At 46.1% G+C, this 16268-nt stretch overlaps 1 protein-coding gene across 1 annotated transcript in view; it reads left to right on the plus strand.

Moving 5' to 3' along the window:
* Positions 1-16268, plus strand: part of SYT10 (synaptotagmin 10) — a 71141-nt gene that overhangs the window by 26033 nt on the left and 28840 nt on the right. The gene's annotated exons all lie outside the window — the stretch shown is intronic.

Here is a 16268-nt window from a genome sequence, read left to right on the forward strand (position 1 = left end):
TTATGCGCTTGTGCAAACAGGCGCTAGCTTTTATTTTGGTCTTTTTAAAACGAAACACGCTAACAAAGGAGTAAGCCCCACTGAGCTGACTGCATTCCACTGCACTCCGTCGGCTGCTTCGCAAGCAAGCGGCTCTCGTCTCGCCCCCTCCTCCTCCCCCCCGTTCATTTTGCTGCTGATATCTGACACACAGGGGAGGCGAAGCCAGGGGAGGGGAGGCGAGGCGGCAAAGGCGGCTCTGGTTCCTGGTTACTCTCCCGCTTACTCATTGCTGGGAGGTGGGGGGCGGCGCAGCGGACTGAGCGCCCCTCTCAAGTTACTTCCAGTGCAGACAGAGAAAACTGTCAGTACAACACACTGGACGCCATTTAAGAACAACTGCTGCCCCCCCCACCTCCTCCTCGGTCTAGCTCTCCCTTCCCGAGTTTCCTCCTTCTCTTCTGCATAGAAAGCCAGAAGTCTTCGACTGTTGACAGGAGGAATTAATTTTAATTATTTGTATGTACGCCCAAGCGCATGGAAAGACAAGCGCATGCGCAGGTTTTTTTTTAAAAAAAATACCCGTGCCGCCGCAAGGACGGCGTGGTGTGTGAACACTAAATCGCGCGAGTGAAGCGGAAGACAGAGGGACCGTCTGATTACCTCCAAGCGATATAGAATGTCCCGGATATAAGAACTGCGGGACAACTAGCGCGGTAAGTGGTCCGTGTGACCAGACCCTAATATAGTAAGAACAATCACAGTGGGACATATTATCGGAAGATTTCAGCATATCAGTACTCATGTATACAAGAGAGAGAGAGAGAGATGTGAGATGTTTGCTAGACTCATTGTTTTACATTTAAACAACTGTCTCCCCCAGGCATGCATCTCTTACTCTACAGGTGCTCATCATTATTAAAGAAGGAGAGCTAGCGCTAGGCTTCACTTTAAAGAGGCTGTTACAAAGGGAGACATAAAAAAAATTATTTCACTCTGATCCCAAACTCCACTATTTGCATAGATCATGATTTGTTCAGTACTGTGACCACAGATAATGATTTGGCCAGCAGTATGTTTGGTTAAACCTGTTGTCCTGTTAGGGTTGTCATCCTCCAGGTGGGGCCTGGAGATCTCCTGGTATTACAATTGATCTCCAGACTACAGAGATCAGCTCCTCTGGAGAAAATGTCTGCTTTGGTGGGTGGGCTGTATGGAATTATACCCTGGTGAGGTCCATCCCTTCCTTGGCTCCACCTCAAATCTCCAGGAATTTTCTAATCCAGACTTTGAGAACCTAGGTCCTGTTAAATTGTGAGGAAATCTTACCTCCCCTTTCCACAGTGATTCAGAAATCTAGGGAAGCAGGAGACAGTCAGAGAGTCATGAAGGCTTCCAGAGCCTCACAAAGCCCTGGCCAACCCTGACTTGCATGCAGAAGCCCATACATTGGTCCAGTGGCCCAGACAGGCTCCACCTCCCATGGAAGGGAGGGCCAGTGGCTTTAATGCAGCCTCAGAGAGGAGGAGATTGAATTTATACCCCACCCTTCACTTGAAGTCTCAGAGCGACTTACAGTCTCCTTCCCTTCCTCTCCTCACAGACACCCTGTGAGGTAGGTGGGGCTGAGAGAGCTCTGAGAGAACTGTTCTTGAGAGAATAGCTCTGAGAGAACTGTGATTGACCCAAGGTCACCCAGCTCGCTGTATGTGGAAGAGTGGGGAATCAAACCCGATTCTCCAGCTTAGGGTCCGCCGCTCTTAACCACTACACCAAACTGGCTCTGAGTCATGCCTTCCTTTCATTTTCAATTTTTAAACTTTAAAGTTTTTAAACTATGAGGGCCCTGGGCACACGGGCCGGAAAATGCAGGAGGGGAGGCATGGCTAATTACCCCGGAGGAAAATAACGCGCGGCAGCCCGATCAGAAGTCCTTTCGAGGTCCCATGGGTAGGCGTCAGGTGCAGATCAGATGGCTAGTCCGTAGCGTGGCAAAGAAGCAGCACGGCGCGTTCAAACCGGCACTCGCACCGCGCTGCTCCTGTGGCAAACACCATTTCCTGTTTGTGCACATATGCCATTGGGCACTTTCCCGCATCCTGTGGAGACTTGTGGGGGGGGAATCCCCTTGGTCGCGATGGAACATCGGCAGCCGCCGGATGCCACGACAGTTCACCGGCAACGCGGTCAGACGCCCGCCCTTGCCCCGCGGTTTCCGGAAACTAGTACCTCGTAGGTACTAGTTTTTAACTCTGCACCTTTGGCAGGGAGCCACGGGTTCACCACAGGAGCACTGTGATTCCCAGATGTTGGGGTGTGATCGCGCTGGAAAATCCGTGGGACTCCCGTGCCTGTCCCGCGGCAACTTTGCCGTGTGACCGGGGCCAAGGTTAGGTTTTTCTACAGGCCATGATTTTCAGGTGCCATAATTCCAGAATACAAAAATTGTGCCCAAAAATAAAAACAAGCCATCCCCTGAAACTCCAGCATAACAAAAAAACATGCCCTGTAGAAAACCCAAACTCAAAATTAAAATGGAAAATTTTGCAGTGCAAACCCGTGGCACAGAGCTCCGGTGGGTCAAAACTGATACACACACCCCAGAAAAGAGAAAAGACTGACCAAGAGTGGTCAACAAAATCACATGGGGAGGGTTAAAGCCCCCTTTCATTAGCATCATAGCCCTGATCTGAAGCAGGACCCCAAATGGCTATTTTCCTTTTAAAAAATGCTAAGCAGATCCATTCACACATATTCCAGAGTTATGTTTGCTTGGCACTAAGTTAGTGTGTGTTTTAGATAGGGATATAAAAGACTAGAGTGAAGCCAATGCTGCATTTCCATGGGCACGAGTACTTTTATCTGTGGAACAGTACTTCTTGGCTCCCCTCTCTCAGAGCCACCCTAAATGGCCCTGAAATATTGCCTGTAGGTCCCCTCTCCCCAGAAACAGGGTTCTGGGGGCATTCGGGGCTGCTGCTGAAGAGGGGAGCTGTGAATTTTGTGCTATGTGAGTAAAGTCCTTCCATCAATGGAAACATGGCAGCCCACTCACTACATTTTTTGATTTTCAACACATGCTGATCCTGTGGTACTGCATAAGCCAGGAGCTTCAGGATAGGGAGAGGATCTGACTGAGGCACCCTCCAGAGTGGCAGGCAAATCTGCACACACCCCTCAGCCCCATTTCACACCTCTCTCCACCTGCCCCCATTAACCCTTGGAACAAGCCAGGTACTTGCTGCTGCCAACCTGTTTTGGGGAGGGCTCGGGTTGCCCCCCTTCCCTTCGAATGCCTTGGGCAAGGGAGATGGTGCCCAGCTATGCAACTGAGTCTGAGATGTGAAAACCCTCACAGAGTTTTTAAAGGATCTATTAAAGGATTGCATTTAATAGAAAAGCAAAAAAAAAAGTGCAAGTAGTTATTGATAACTTGCAGTTTTCAGAACAGTTTGTCTGAACTGTGGTTACAGAAAAATATCTCCATCGATCAATAGAGTAAAGGGAAACCAGGCAAGAAATTAGCACATATTCTCCAAAACTGCAGCCAGTCTCATTAAGGGGACTTACACAGATACTGAACTACATGGGAGGTAACACAGAGCCTTGTGGCATCCCTAGATATCAGCTCCTAAGGGGATCATTCAGTATCTCCCACTGCAACCTTTTCTGACCAGTCTGAAAGACCAGAACCAAATCAGCACTGCTGCTCCCACATTCACCTCACCTTCCATGTGTCTCAACAGTACATGCAGTATCAAAGGCCACCGGTGGTTGTATCAATGGCAATAGAGGTTCATTTCCGTTGTCCATCTGAAGATGGAGATCAGGCACAAGTGCAACTGAAGGCATCTGTGTCCTGGACCCAGGCCTGAACAAGTTCTGGGTTCACCTGTGTTCCTTGGTCCAGATGAGGGCTGCCAAGCCCCCAGTCAGAGCACCCTGAGCTCCCATTGCACGTATGTCCTATCAGGGCTCTTTTTGTAGAAAAAGCCCAGCAGGAACTCATTAGCATAATTGGCCACACCCAACAGCAGAAACTCATTAGCATATTAGGCCACAGCCCTGACAGCACATCTCATTAGCATATGAGGCCACACCCTTGTGTTACCAGAAGTGTGGTCATCCAGCCACACCCACCTTTTGCTTCTTATTCTGTTTACCTTGTTTGTTGTCAAAACCCAGGGCTTTTTTTGTAGCAGGAACTCCTTTGCATGTTAGGCCACACACCCCTAATGTAGCCAATCCTAATGAGTTTCTGCTGTTGGGTGTGGCCTATTATGCTAACAAGTTCCTGCTGGGCGTGGCCAATTTGGGAGCCAGCCGGAACTCCGTTCCTGCCCAAAAAGAGCCCTGGTCCTACTATCCCTCCCCGCCCCCAATAAATCTTAATATCCGTTCCAGGATCCAACTCCCTCTCTGAAGAGTGGAGATCTTAAAAGGCTTGCCTTAGGCTTGCCAACTCTGGGTTTGGAAATACCTAGAGATTTGAGGGGGGAGTCTGGGAGAGTGGGGTTTAGGGAGAGGAGGGACCTAGATAGTGCAGTTCACCTTCCAAAGCAGCCATTTCCTCCAGAAGTGGAATAAATGTTTTAAATAAATAAATAAGTGATTTATGCAGTCTGGAGTTCAGTTGTAATTCTCCGAGATTTCCAGCCCCCACCTGGAGGCTGGAAACATTAGGTAGCTTCCTCGCTTTGAGCTTTACATTCCTTTGCAGTTCGGTATATGTAGACAAGTCTGTTGACATTTACAGCAAGAGGGAGCTTGCAGTCTTGAGACTTTCAGGGAGAATGTGATCGTTCTTGGGGGGGGGGCGTTCTGCATTTGAGTTATCCTAAAGGTGCTGGGTCTTGGTTCCAATCAGTATCAGTGGGTTCCATGCTTACCACCACAGTCCGTGTTGCCAGCTGAGAACTCCTCCTATTCTAAGCCAGTCTTGGTCACTGTTTGTCATGATACTTTCATCCACGGAGACTAAACTTTTTAGCACTGTCCCAGGAACTTCTTATTACCAGGAAACACCTAGCAAAAAGCAAAAATTGTTACTGTGGTACAGTGTATTTTGAGGGTTGGCTCCATAATTACGAAGTCACAAAACATGTGAGGTGAGGCATTATACTAAGACAGCTTTGGATTTAACAACAGTCAGCCAGCAAAGTATATTTGAGAAATAGCAACTTGTAACAGTTCTTCCCTCAAGTGAGTCTTCAGACTGCAACAAGACATAACTTAAGAACAATACGAAGTCACTTAGCACTACATGTAGCATCAGTCAAGAGGTGATTTTATTAACAGAATGACAGTAGCATCTAATTTTAATGTGTAAAGAGCAGTAAGGAGTGAAATACATATGTCCTCCCCTGCACTTGAAAGAAGTAGTGCCTTTAAAGACACAGTAAGGAAAAATAATAAGTAGAAAGTTGCAAGGGTCACAAATTATGGCATGTACAGAATATCAGAAATATTCTGCACTTCTGTTTGGCAAATTGTTTTCATTGATGTTTTTTTGATATTACTGATTTCATTATTAGCATGCATGACCCTTTACAGAGGAGAAACTGATGTGTCCTTGCTCTCAGAAGCTTTCAGTGTAAAACTTGATGTAAGGAAGGCAACAACACTGTGGGAAGAGGGAATACATATGTACAGATTTTGCATTTGCACTTTTTATATTTTATATTGCAGTAAGAAATGCAAATGTAAACAAGGAACATTTCTTTTTCTAGTTTCTCTGACGAGTTTGTCTTTTCTTAATCAGCACAGGGCTCAGCTGATTCAGCATATAAAGACCGGGAGACAACACCCCATGTAGATGCTTCCTTAGGTTATCACAATATTCTTTTCTTCCCCAGTACATTTCATTCATATTTCCTGTGGGCTGGATTCATCCCCTTTCTTGAAGGACAGATCTCCCTGGGAAATCTACATCAGTCAAGGGAGCATAAACTCTAGCTAGATAATGATCCCCCTTTAACTGACTTTCCAAGCATTTAAATCAAGCCCACATCAAACAAAATGCTTCTCATTGTGCCATCATGTTGGTCATTCCACATGGCAGAGCATTCATGTGCAGCAGCCCAACATGTGCCCCAAAGCCCACAGCTTCCAAACCTGCCATTACTCCCTGCAATGGTCACCTCCCCTTTTCTAAAGCTTCATAACCAGACACCCCTGTACCTGTCCTCCATTATATTTATATGTAAGTATGTAAGTATTCATATGCATCCTTCACTATTACTTTCTCTGTACAATGCAGGGGTCATTTCGTAAAAAAAGAGCTAGGGGAACTCATTAGCATAACTCATTAGCATATGCCACACCCCCTGACATCACTGGAAGTGTGTCATAAGGCCACATCCCCTGACATCACCGGAAGTGTGTCATAAGGCCACACACCCCGCCCCCAATGGTCCTGGCTAGCGGGAGTGCAAGGAAGCCCCGCAAAGGCCCTCCCTGGCCCCAGGCAGGCAGGGGTGGGGAGAGGCAGGGAGGAAGCAACTTACCCTCCCTCTTCTCCTGCCTCCTCCTGGCTGAATGAGGGCTGGAAGCGGGGCGGCCGGAAGCAGGGGGCGGGGCTTCGTCATGTGCCCCGCCCCCCGTACCTCACCCGGGGGAACTGCGATCCCCCGCGTTCCCCCCCGAAATGACCTCTGGTACAATGTATACTTCCTTCAGGCAAGACCTGTGTCATTGCTGTGTTTTGTACAGCACCTTGTTAACAGCGAGTTGCTCCTGAGAGAACAGGGTTGCAATCCTAAGGTTCCGTTCACACTAGGCGATTTGGGCCGGGAGCGGGACAGTTCGGGGGCGGATCAAACCGGCGCGATCACAACACAACATCTGGGAAGCGTTGAGCTTCCGTCCCCGAACTGGCCCTTCCCCGCACAAATCCGCCTCAAGTTGAAACCACCTACCTTGGTGGTTCAACGGGAAGCCGCGCTACAAACCGGGCGTTTGATCGCCGGCGCATCCTTGCGCCGGCACAACCCCGGCCCGTAGCCGAACTGCGCATGCTCCGACATGCGCAGTTCGTCCGGTTCCCGGTCAGAGCCGTGTTTTCTCCCCGGCGTTTGATCGTGCCGGGGAGAAAAGGCGCCGTGGTCAGGGGATCCGTGGGATCCCGCCGCGGCGTCTCAACGTTGGCGCGGCTTTTAAAAGCCGCGCCTTTAGAGGCTTTTCCCCTGCCGTGTGGCAGGGGCCTCAGAACACTTTCCTGGGGAGCAAACCCCACAGAAGAAAATAGGACTTCCAAGTAGACCTGCATGGAATTGCTCACTGTCATTAATATCTCAGTAAATGTCATATTTTAAAGCTACTAATCACTGCACAGCAATAACTGAAAATTACAAGTCCTCATCTGGAAGATAATGATCTTGGAGGGGGAAAACAGTTTAGCAAGCATATATGAAGTGAGACCATTAGTCCTTTTGGCTCAGTATCATTTGTTGTGACTGTCAGCACTCCAGGGTCTCAGGAAAGATCTTTGCCGACACTTTCTGTCTAAAACCCTTCTCCTGGAGATGCCAGCATGCTCCTTCTGTGGTCAAAGCAGGTGCTTTAGCACTTACCCACAGTCTCTCCCAAACTGTGATTCCTCCCAGTTATCTTCTGCAAGGACTTTCTCTGCTCTGGATGTATCTTTCCTTCTGGCCGGTCTCACACATGAATACATGAAGCTGCTTTGTACCGAGTGAGACCACTGGTCTATCAAGGCCATTATTGTCTTCCATGACTGGCAGCAGCTCTCCAGGGTCCCTTTCACATTGCCTACAACCTGATCCCTGCTGTGGATTGAACCTCGGACCTTCTGCAAGCAAAGCAGATGCTCTACCTCTGTGCCACAGTCCCCTCCCCTGGCCCCTACAACCTCTTCAACCCATGTATAGTCTTTGACTTCTCTTTTTACATTCTTTCAGTGTGCAGACGTGGCAGCATCCAGTGTGCAGACGTGGCATTTCCAGTCTCCACTGCATCCTACAGAACATTCCTAGGGCATTCTCTTGTGGCAGGCAGTGTTCCCTCTAAGCTGAGCTAGCTCACACATTTTTGCCTTCGCTCAGGAAGGATGGCTCCAGAGCAAACTAATTTATGCAGTAGCCAAATCGCTCACTCACAAGTTTAATGCCAGTAGCTCACAAAGTAGAATGTCTGCTCACAAGACTCCACAGCTTAGAGGGAGCACTGGTGGCAGGTGCTTTTGTTTATTCTCCTCCTCTGTCCTGCCAAAAGCAAAAAAAAAGTATCTTGAGAAGCTGAAATCTTCCTTGGGATCCTGCTTAAAAGTGCTGTGCGCAGAACAGAATTAAGCTTAATGCCTGTCTGTTCTGAAGATATGTAGTGACCTGAGAGCTATGCCCTGGCCTATAACCTTTTCCCTGCAAACCAGCCAAATTCTTACTGTTCTATACCCATTGGTATCCAAGAGCCTGCAAGGAAGCTGCATCTTTTGCCTCCTGGTTTAATGGTAAGCCCGAGCCATGCTGAGGGACTGCAGCTGGAACAGAAAAGCGGCTAAGAAACCTCTGATCATGGTTTTCAGATTCATTTTTCAATATGGAAGGCTCACTGGTGTGGAGGGAAATGAATATGAGCCATCTTAATTGGAATATTTTATATGCTCTTTTTCATTTTGCACTATTATGAAAGAGCTTGGCTTATGAAACAAAAGTCATTTTTCAAGCCTCCTGATCTCAAACAAGCTATAAATGACACCAGAATAAGGATGTCAGCATCACTGATATACACCTTCACAGTGTAATTTGGCTTCAGCTGAAAACGTATGTCAAGCAAAAGGATATCCTTATTGATGGGGGGGGAGATCAGAGAGTAAGAAACATTTATGACTGAAAAGGGCTTTTGCTGCCACCCGGTTCTGTCCATTGCATCAAGAAAAGATCCAGTAAGTTTATTATGGTTGTTGGTTTCCTCCTGAAGCAGTCTAATTAGATTTGCTCACACACTGTTTTCATGTTGAGTGGACTGATCCATAAAGTGGATGTTCGGTTGCTTTATGCTATAGGTCCAGTTTGAACAACTTTGTGGAGGGACTGTGGCTCAGTGGTAGAGCATCTGCTTGGAATGCAGAAGGTCCCAGGTTCGAACCACAGCATCTCCAGTGACAAGATCTGGCGGAATGTGATGTGAAAGACCTCAGTCTGAGATCCTGAAGAACCGCTGCCAGTCTGGGTAGACAATGCTGACCTTGATGGTCCGATGGTCTGAATCAGTATAAGGCAGCTTCATGTATGTCCACATATGTTCATGTAACTTGGGCTAAAATGTGGGTTACAAGCAATGTTCCCTCTACGCTGTGGAGTCTTGTGAGCAAAAATTCTACATTGTGAGCTACTGGCATTAAAGTTGTGAGCGAGCGATTTGGCTACTGCATAAACTAGTTTGCTCTGGAGCCATCCTTCCTGAGCTAAGACAAAAATGTGTGAGCCGGAGGCTAAAAAACTGTGAGCTAGCTCACACTAACTCAGCTTAGAGGGAACATTGGTTACAAGTATGTGGATCAGAAGAAGCCTGGTCAACTCTGCATTGTCACCTTTGCCCGGCCAATAGAGAAATATACTTTGCATATTGACTCTTGATCCTGACCTTGACAACTCTCCACGACTCTCCACCTGTGACCCCAGCCTGGTCCTTATAGAAGACAGACTTCCTAACCGAGTTGCTTAGTTAATGCAAGCTGAATTTTAAATTTCTTTAAAATCCATAATAGGTCTTCAACCTTTGCAATATGAAAAACTGGGAAACATTGCACTTGTAATTAATGACAGATTGGCTGAACTTCATGCTCCTTTTTATAAATTGATATTAAAAAATCAAATGGATAGCATGCGACAAATACAAAAGCAAGATTAAAAATAAGTGACACAAACAGTGGAGGTTCTCAGGGGAAGGAGGATATTTGCCAAAGGGCTCAGCAATCTAAACTGAATATGTTCTGCTTATTACAGCCAATCAAGAACTTTCTGTTAGAGAATTTACAATCTCCATAGATTAAAAAAAACACCCTGTCCATGTATTTTGTTTATTTTACAGATAGGGAAAAGACATGGAAGGTTGAGAAAAAAACATCCCAGTTCAACTCATCAATTAAGCCTTCGTTCACATTTATCACTTATTAAAGTATTTCTGCATGTGTTGACAATCTCTTTCTAAATAGAAATCTCCATAAACTATGGGCTAGTTCAGACAAGCATGTTCATCCTTTGATTTATCCTCTCTTGCTTATTTAACCCTAGGTGACATGCAGCTGAACTTTTGAATTGGCTCTGCTGGAAAGCATCATATTTGAGATAATATGAATTTTTTTGCATTGCATCTACAATGGCTTGTTCATGTTATGGAAATTAGGAGCGCATGAACCTTTTCATGCACTCTCATCCACTGTGTTTATTTGTGGAGGGACAGAAGCGGTCTTCCAAATTACACACACACAGAGAGAGAGAGAGAGAGAGAGAGAGAGAGAGAGAGAGAGAGAGAGAGAGATGTTCTAAACCAAAACTCAGTTTATTCTATTACACTCTCTTAAGTAAGAAAACACTTTTGTAGCATTTCAATATTCAACACAAAATATTTCAACTGAAGTATAGTGTCCAGATCACGCAATGTGATGGTACCACTTTACTCTGCTCTGGCCTCACCTAGAGTATTGCGTTCAGTTTTGGGCACCACAATTTAAGAAGGATATAGACAAGTTGGAACACGTCCAGAGGAGAGCAACGAAGACGATGAGGGGTCTGGAGACCAAGTCCTACGAGGAAAGGTTGAAGGAGCTGGGTATGTTTAGCCTGGAGAGGAGACGACTGAGGGGTGATATAATACCATCTTCAAGTACTTGAAGGGCTGTCATCTAGAGGATGGCATGGAGTTGTTTTCTGTTGCCCAGAAGGTCGGACCAGAACCAATGGGTTGAAATTAAATCAGAAGAGTTTTCAGCTAAACATTAGGAAGAACTTCCTGACAGAGTGGTTCCTCAGTGGAACAGGCTTCCTCAGGAAGTGGTGGGCTCTCCTTCTTTGGATGTTTTCAAACAGAGGTAGATGGCCATCTGACAGCAATGTGGATTCTGTGAACTTAGGCAGATCATGAGAGGGAGGGCAGGAAGGGTTGCCTCAGTGCTTAGTTCTTGTGGGCCTTTTTTACATGCCCTGGGAAATGCTGATTGCCACTTTGGGGTCAGGAAGCAATCCTGGAGATTTTTTGTCATCTTCTGGGCATGGAACAGCAGTCATTGAGGGTGTGGAGGGGGAGTTTTTGTGAATTTCCTGCATTGTGCAGGGGGTTAGACTAGATGACCCTGGAGGTCCCTTCCAACTCTTTGATTCTATGAACCCCAATACATAAATAGTGCACTTGAAGTTCTATAAAGGATATCCTTGGTAGCTCTGTCAAGACCCATAACAGAGGGTGGTTGGCCAGAACGACCAGGAACAAAACTAAATTCAGGCACTAAGTACCCTTTTCTAACCATAGGAGCTAACAAAGCTCAGCCCATTCTTTCTCTCTTTGGGGTCAGGAAGGTCAAGGAAAGCTGGGTTAAGCTAGGTTGACTCAGAGAGTCAAGGTTGACTAAGTGAGTCTCAGGAAGCTAGCTTCAGATACTTTGTCTATTTAGAATTTGATAGTGACTCCTGACCTCTGCAATGTATAAATATTCCCAGAAGACAAAAGTCATGTGAGGCGAAAATCATGTACACAGGCAAGGGGTGCTATTTTTATTTAGCCCAAGGATCCAACCGAATGAAGCCAAGCCCTGGGCAATATAGTGAATATGAGTGCAGGGACTCAGCAGTACTGTGCTGCAGGTGTAAACAATTAACTGTGCCGCATCTCTGCAACCTAATTGGTTGAGCTCCTGGTACTTCAGCAGGGCAATCATCCTAATCCCATTGTTCTTGCGGACCAGAAAAAGATGTCTGTGTTGCTATGGGAACTATAAAGCATTTAAATAATTAACACATCAATTAGCTGTCTAGCTGAAATGTTGTGACTCAGAACCTACGCACACTAGCATGTCATTAGGGCACTGGCTTAGTAGAGCAAAAGTGACACTGTCTGTGTTAGTTCCCACTGGGAGTAACCTCTTAGTGGCTTCTACCACAGTTGTTATATATATATATTTTAAAGTACCCGAAGGTACACTTTTATTATTTTCTTATGCTCCTAAACACAGACATAAACAACTACAACAAACAACATATATGTCAAGAGACTTGTTACATTTTATTCTCTAGTTCCATTATATTATATTACTACATACTCAAATAATATTTTTGCCATGTCCGCTTAATCTTTAACTCCATTCACATTATACCAGTCATATCATCTCTTCCAAGTTTTTTGAAATGTCCATTTCTTCGTACCTCTCATTTCCATAGTTAATTTATCTATTTCCGCTGCTTCTAAAAGTTTACTGATATACTCCTGTTTGGTTGGTGTTTCTTGAGTCTTCCAATATTTGGCATACAATATCCTTGCCACCGTTGACATATATACAATCAGGTATCTATCAGTTTCTTCAAATTCTTTTGGAAATATATTGAACAAGAGCACCTCTGGAGTGAAGGGGATGTTACATCTTGTTACAGTTGTTATATTGATGGGGAGGAAATGACACAGCTAACGATATAGAGTGAGAGAAAAGTTATAATGGATTCAGGTGGGTAACCGTGTTCGTCTTAAAGGTTCCACTGGACTCGAACTTTGTTCAGAAAGAATTACAAGGTAGTGATTACATTCGGTATCTGGAAAGTGTGCTTTAACTTTTCAATGGAACCTGGCAACTTGAAAAGGATACTCCTCTTAAGGCCTGATTTCCCACAGCTACAGTTTCCTCAGAGTAAGACAAATATAAACAATGTATACTTTACAGTTATTCAGGACGGGAAACCAGGCAACTTTTAAAACTTATCTTAATCTACAGCCTGTTCCATTCCAAATGCTCAGTGTGGTTAATGCTTAAAGGAAATAACACACTGAAAATCTATTGTATTTTTACCCGGCCCTTCTGCTCAGGGTGAGGATCAGTTATGAGGTAAGCTAGGCTGACAGAGAGACTACTTGGCCTAAGGGAACCCAAGAGGCTTCATGCTTCATGACTGAGTGGGTATTTGAACCCGAGTCTCCCCGGTCCTGGTTTGATGCTCTCTAATCATTACTCCCTGACCTGGAGGGCCCAGGCTAGCCCAGTCTTATCAGACCTCAGAAGCTAAGCGGGGTCAGCCCTGGCTAGTATTTGGATGGGAGACCTCCAAGGAATACCAGGGTCATGATGCAGAAGCAGGCAATGACAAGCCACCTCTAAAGTCTCTTGCCTGTACAGGGTCACCATAAGTCAGCTGTGACTTGACGGTATTTTCCACCACCAATCATTACTCTTCACTCGTGCAAAATACTAACTGGAGAAGTATGTGTACATGCTACTGCTTTCTGGTTAGTAAAGGTCTTCTTATTTAACAACAGGTAAGACTTCCTCACTGTCTTAAACTGGATGGGGGTAGGAAGAGAAGTAAGTAAGCCCAAAACTGTAGGCTAGGAATAATAGACATAGTTAATTATTGGAGCAACTCTATGCCACTTTTCTCCTCAAGACACCCAAAATGTCGTACAGAAAATTCCACATAACCAGGGCTATTTTGGGGCAGGAACACACAGGAACAGAGTTCCGGCTGGCTTCAGAGCTGGCCACGCCCACTACAGCCAAAACCTCTGCATGCATGGCCACAGAGGGAAGGCCTTGAGAGTGACACCCCCCCGGTGACTCCGAGGTGGGTGGGCCGGGGGGGCCTGGAAGGATTGGGGAGGCATATAGATGCCTCCCTGTGCCTTCCCTGGCCTGTCCAAAAGCCAGATTGCCCAGGCTCCCGGCAAGGGGGGAGGCCTTTCTTCAGGCCCCACAGCTGGCCATGGGCCGGGGAAGGCGAGGGGGCGGGCAGACCTTTCCTGGGGGCCCTCTTCAACTTATCTTGTTTCTTCTTCCTCCTCATAGCCTGACTGAGGGCTGCTGGGAGCAGGGGGCAGGGCTTGCTGCATGTGCCCGCCCCCTGGGCTCCTTACTGCAGGAGCATCACTCCGGTGAGCTCCGTCAGGAAATGAGCCCTGCTTGCAAGGAAAGGAGAACAAACTCAGCTCATATGGAACTCAGCTACTACTATCTTCCTGCCAGCAACCCAGCAGAATTTTCCTCCACTGCAGACTAAATACTTGCAGCAGGAGGAGCACATACTTAGGCTGCGGACACACTACAGGCTTGGTGCGATCTGACCACGCCTCTAATTACACCATTTTATTTTGTAACAGGAAGTTTTGATCAGACATTCCACCCTGAACCAGCTTCAGTGTGCGTTCACCCCATGGTTGATAGTTCAGATTGTTGTGGCATCCTTTTTTTGTCTTTCACCCATGCGAATAAGCGTGTATCTGAAGCTCTAGCTCCTTTTTGACAGAACCACAATTCCTCTTCAAAGTACTCCAGCCCCTCTCAGCCTCTTTCTTCGCTTTGCCTCTCTTTCTTGGAATACATGGGCACTAAAGGCAGAGTTACATGGGAGTAGTCCCATTTACTTCAGTACATTTACTCTTTTGTCAATCATGGGATGCTCTGAAACAGCAACTCTGATACAGAAACAGGAGAGGGGGAGATTTGTTGCTCAAAAGCAACTCCTCCAGGGCTCCCAATCCAGAAAGACTACATGGCCGCTTGGATGTACAAGCAGTGATTGACAACAGGGGCAATTATGCATTTATGCGCACATTGCTACATGAACAAAAATAAGGAGAGGAAAATGGAAGGTTCAGACCTCCCAAATGGCTTGACTTTGCAACAGGAAACTTCAGACAGCCGGAAATGTGGGGTGAAAGTGCTGGCATCCGTAAAGATCGGACTTTCCCCAGTGTTTATTAACTCCACTTCGAAGATGGGACAGAACAGGGTGGCAATGACTGGAGGCAATGACAGGAGGCAGATGTCACTGTCTGATCACGCTCTTTAAATCCAGAAGAGAACAGCAACGATAGTAGAACAAACTGCTCATGTGACCGTATCCACAGTCTAGGTAGAGCTCAGCTAGAAGCAGCTGGAAAACCCACAAGACCCAGTTCTCTCTGTGTTTGTGTGTGTGTGCATAACAGCCTGTGAACAAGCTAAGTGAAAGAGGTATAGCAGTAGAAGAGGTATACTTACCAAGTAAAACCATTCTTATGCTTTCATAATCCACTGACATATTTAACACCTGTCAGTCTGGCCAACACTGCTTCAAACAGGATATACACTGAAGGCATATATGTTCCACATGCTGACTCCCTCACCCCATAAGGAGAACTGCAAGGTTGTCCTCACTTCCTGTGTGTAAGAAAGTTTCCTTCTGTTGAAGTGACAGATATGCTTCCTACAACCTATCTCCATATACATACATAAGTGCTGTTAATTTGCAACCAGCTTATAGCAACCCAGCCCAGGGCCTTTCGTAGAATCAGAGTTGGAAGGGGCCATACAGATCTTCTAGTCCAATGCAGGACCAACCTAAAGCATCTCTGACAAATATTCAAGACAAGTGAGAAGCAGAGGTGGTTTGCCATTGCATTCATTGGCAGAGTCTTCCTTGGTGGTCTCCCATCCAAATACCAACCCTGCTTGGCTTCTGAGATTTGATGATATCAGGCTGTACCATGCTGCCCTTCCCTCCTTATCGCTCTCTATGGGATACAATAAAACCAAGGTTGGCGAGGTTGGCTGCTTGCTCAAGCCTGTTTTTTCCCTGTGGTGCCACCTGTATGGTGAAATGGCCTTCCTGCATTTATCAGGAAGAACCACACGTTGCTGATTATTAGAAAGTGACACAAGGCTAATCTTTTCAGAAGAGTGAGCAGCTAATATTTTTGATACACGCTTTGTTTTCATGGATCGTTTTAATATGGTGTAAAGTAACTTTCTTGTTTTAAAACATCGTATGCTGTTTTATATATTGCTGTGAATTGCTCTGAGTCCCGTTTTGCAAGAACCTACTACCACCACCACCAATTGTCCTGTGGTGACAATGAGACAATTGGGATGGCCTATTATAAAGATCTAGCCACGATACTGCGACGAATCGGTACCGCTGAAGCGTAACATCTATAGGGCAATATCTGTAGGTCACCATCTTGATACGACTAACTGGGTAACATCACTGAGCCCTTTATTATCGTTAAGAATGTTGTTTTATCGTTTTTAATGTTTCATAGTGAGCCGCCCTGAGCCCGTTCGCAGGGAGGGCGGGATAGAAATATAATAATAA

This window comes from Gekko japonicus, unplaced genomic scaffold (assembly GCF_001447785.1).
Source record: "Gekko japonicus isolate JY-2015 unplaced genomic scaffold, Gekko_japonicus_V1.1 scaffold804, whole genome shotgun sequence".
Classification (NCBI taxonomy): domain Eukaryota; kingdom Metazoa; phylum Chordata; class Lepidosauria; order Squamata; family Gekkonidae; genus Gekko; species Gekko japonicus.